Source organism: Nanorana parkeri, unplaced genomic scaffold (assembly GCF_000935625.1).
Source record: "Nanorana parkeri isolate BGI_ZX_2015 unplaced genomic scaffold, ASM93562v1 scaffold795, whole genome shotgun sequence".
Classification (NCBI taxonomy): domain Eukaryota; kingdom Metazoa; phylum Chordata; class Amphibia; order Anura; family Dicroglossidae; genus Nanorana; species Nanorana parkeri.
In genome coordinates, this window is record NW_017307063.1 from 789164 (window position 1) to 793878 (window position 4715).

The window sequence follows — 4715 nt, forward strand, 5'->3', positions numbered from 1 at the left end:
CCCCCCCTCTTCTCCCACCTCTGTCCCTCCTAAACAGGTTATACCCCTCTATATTAGTAGCCCAGTCATGCATGCTGTCCAGCCAGGTTTCCGCTATACCCACTATGTCGAAGTCCTCTTCAATTAGCCTAATTTCAAGCTCCTCTATTTTATTTGCCAGACTTCTAGCGTTGGTGTACATACATTTAATTCCTCTCTTTTTGTGGGACAAAATTTTACTTCCTTCTTGTTCCCCACTATTTTTATTGTTATTATTCTGCCTTGATTTCGGTCGTCCGTTGGTAGTTATACTTACATGTGCCAACGGATTTCCTATATTGACTATGTTTTAAGCAGTATAGGACAATGTACTTATATTGCCTACAGCATGAGAAAAAAGAAATAGAAGAATTAAATTCAAAACTTAAAGTCAGTATGGATTACAGGCTTAAGAGGAAACAAAAATGTTTAACTTATTTTATAAACCAATTAAGTGTAATTGACTAGGTATTAATACATAGTTCTTCTTGGCAAGTTCCTCAAAATAGGATCAATAGGAAGCGTGTGATTGGATTAGGTATGTGGTCAATGTTTTGTGCTAATGTGCTACAAATGATCCCATAAGACTACAGTGATGTCTGGAAATCTCACACCATCCTTTATTTGTAAAGCTGTGCAAAGTATGCAATCACAATTATATTAAATTGAGATTGAATATCATTACCTAGAACAGATACATTTTTGATCAATAAAAATATATCACTTACACCTAAAAGCACAAAAATAAAATGCTGATGTATATAACTCTTTTTTGAGGATTCTTTTGCTGTATACACTGTACACACTTGCTGGGCTTGCTTGCTCCTATTCACAGTATGCTAACTCTATCACTGTGTGGGTTCTTTGCATTTTGCTGATCATTTTTTTTTCTCATTTAATGAAAAAATCTACGTAACAGACATTTGCCAAGCATTTAGAGAAAAAATTCTCTATAACCATTAACAGCAAAAGAGAACATAATCACCACATTTCCCAATAAATAAGAAAGATGAAACTGTGAGTTGACACAAAATAAAAAAAGTTTCAAAAATAGCTCTGCTAACAATGTAATGCAGGCTGACAATTACATTTGTTGGCAATTTTGCAAATGAACTGGCAATAGTGACTATTTTGATACTCTCAAACATAGAATGCCAAAGAAACATTTGAATAACCCTGTATGGAAGATACAGAAGGCACAATTGCTGTAACAGCCACTTCTACTACTATCAATAACATATTATGGAAACCATTTATTTGCTCTCACACCTTTATTTCTGGACTGGGGGCTGATTGATTGCTGCATACAGTGGAAAAACTGTTTGTTGGGTAAGCTTGAACACTACACTTGATAAGGAGGCTCAATACTCACCAAGCAAACACACATGTGGCAGCACACTGGCACTAGTTGAAGCCAAAAGCAAAAAAATATTTATCCCAAGAGGACTGGTTCAATCCTTCTTCAACAATGGTTGAAATTGATTAGTCTGCTCATCCCTAATAATTAAATTCTTAACTGTATAAAGTGGATTTGACTAACCAAACTCTAAGCTAAATTTGTAAATTAGGTATGTTACAAATAACACTTTGGGGATCAGTTTCTATAGACATTGTAACAATCAGTCATGCACAGTTAAATTACAAACCCCTGGCCTATGGTACATAAATGTAGTATTAATAGGGTAAAGTGACATTCAACGCTCAATTTATTTTACATATATCTACTGGTAGCATAGCAAGCAGTAGATATATGCAAAAACATTTTAAAAAGTTACCAAATAGGTAAAAACTTACCTCTGTCTCTGCCGCTCGCTCCCAGCTACAGAATCCAGCTTCTCGAGTGGCCATTCAAAAGGATGTGTGTGGGCACATGTGCAGTGGAGATCACTGGTGGGGAGAGGAGGAGAGCTACTGTGTACGTCAATGCATGCAGCCCTTAGCTTGCACATCAGACATACTCCATGGGACAGGAAGAGACAGCAGTCTGCTCTTCATCATATACTGGCACCAACACTGGAGGGACTGCTGGAAACAACTAGAAGGAAGAAGATGTTCGGATCAAGAGGCATCCACTTAAGGTAAGTTCTTAAAGCAGCATGGGGGGGGGGGGGGGAGATTAGACTTTAATGATACTTTAAAGCTGAACTCTAGTCTGCAACCCCCTCTGCTAATCCCTCCAATGGCTTCTAGTTACCCAAAGGATAAAACTCAAAATTTGAACAACCACTTACAAAGCCATCCACAGCTCTGCCCCCGGCTATATCTCCAACCTCATCTCAAAGTATCACCCTAACTGTCCCCTCCACTCCTCTCAAGACCTCTTGCTGTCTAGCTCCCACATCCACTCCTCCCATGCTCACCTCCAGAACTTCTCTGTGACTTTAGGTGATCCCTAAAAACCCTTCAGGGAAGCCTATCCCACTTCAATCTAACCACTGCCTAACACTTTCTCACACAAATCAGTTCCACACAGCCACCACCTTTTGTATCACTTGCCTCTCCCTTCTAGATTGTAAGCCCTCAGGGGCAGGGCCCTCGTTACCATCTTGTCTTGATTTGTATTGTAACTGTAATGTCTTCCTTATATTGTAAAGCACTGCACAAACTGTTGGCAATATATAAATCCTGTATAACAATAATAATAATAATTTTAGTCTTGGCTCCAGTCTTGCATGAATCTACAGGCTCCTCTCCTGTACTGGAATTGGTAAGTCTGATTTTTCTGCACACTATTACTATTTTTCAGAGTGTGCATTCGAAGCTGTGGCACCTCAGATAGACCCTTCTTCATTTCCTGGCTGGGGAATGTCCCGCATCATTTATCTATTTGCTCCCCAGATTTACTGTACCTGGTCTTCGGATTTCAGTCATGGATTTCAGTATTTAAGTTTGTTCAATCACTGCGGCTCAGCATCACATTTAAGTGTTACATAGAGCAGTCTCCATGTAAATACAGTTTGTGTAGGAACATTCACTCTTCCAGACTGACATCCACCCGACAAGGCATATTAAAATTTGCATTACTCCTTCCAAGAGCCAGCCCACTACTTGCATCAGGACTGAGGGCTCTTGAGGAGTACAGAGGTAGGGAGCGTTATGATTTCAAGAAGCTATGTACAACACCCTGCCAGCCCCTCCCACTAGACAAGATCTGCCTATATTGCAAAGAAAAGCACAGAGGCCCAGTGGTGACCTCACTGGGTCTAAAATAAGGTATGTAATAAATATGCAAAAGGGTTTTATTATAAAAAAATATTAACATGTTAATAAGGGGGAAAATGGAACCAATGAAAGCAAAATAGAAGCAGATTAAAATTCAGCTTTAAAGAACTTCAGAAATATAAATTCTTCAACCTGGCAGTGGGGCTAAGGGTTAAGTGCTTGTTTTGTCTAAGGTCTAAAATAACAAAGATATGCTCACCCAAATCTCAGAGCAGGCTGCTGCTGCTAGACCGGTCCCTGCAGCCTCGCTGCTCCTCTGCTCTGGTGATGGACTGTCCCTCAGCATCTTCACGTCCAATACACTGTATAGAACATGATGACTCGCAGGACTTTAGACCACTAAAGCAAAGGGGGGACGAGGCTGAAGGGACCGTTCTAGCAGACAGCCGGGTCTGAGATTCAGGTGAATATATCTTTGTTTTTTTAGCTCCCTAGACAAAATAAGAACTTAACCTGGCACTGAAAGGGTTAAGATTTAATGTGACTGGAGTTCTTCTGGAGTTGTGATTAGAAATTATTTAACAATGTATATGAGTCTGTTATTTTTGATCATATATTGCTGAAGTGCACTCTTTTACAATTCTAGATTAAATATTTTTAAATTAACTTAATTAAATGTTTACATTCAGTGACAACATTATTAACCCCTTCATGACCAGTGACATAGAGTGTCGCTGGGACTCTGTTTACATGTGTTAAGTTGACTGTCGGCTTTACAGTAGAAGCGATTCTGGCGGCTTAGCTGTCGCCAGATTGCTTCTGTGGGCCAGTAAATGGGGCCCCCCTGCCTAACACCTCGTTTACCATCCATTCAGCGATTTCCTCCTCATACTATGGGACTGGGAGCGATGCAGATTACATCACTTCTGGTCCCATAGCTGACATTGCTGGGCTCCTGAAGACCAGCAATAAGCTATTGAAGTGTCATCTGCACTTCAATAGTTTATTGCAAGTGTAAAGGTGATACCAGGGGTCTTTTGGACCCCCAGTATCACCCTAAAGAGGACCTGTCACTGCCAATATGCTATCACATAGAGGGCTTGTAAGCTTCTAAGCCCCCTATGTGATAGCAATTAAAGTAAAGTTAAAAAAAAAATAAAATTAATATTAAAAGAAATTTAAAAATAAGTTAAAACATTTTTTAAAGTTCCCCCGCGAGTTCACGAAACACGCGTCGGGTACACCTACGTTTTAAAAAGACAATCGCATTACACATGTTGGGTATCACCGCGCACGTTGGAGTAAGAGCAATAATTCTAGGGCCAATATTTACGTGCATCTCTAAACCGATGACCTGTGGGTGCTTTTAAAGCATCATCTATGGACTTTTTAGGGTACTGAATTTTGTCGCAGTTTTACAGTTGCACACAATTTTTTACCTGGGCATATTGGGTATCTATTTACTCATTGTAACCTCATATTTTATATTTTATAAAGAAAATTTGCATTTTATTGTATTTTAGGGCATTTAACTG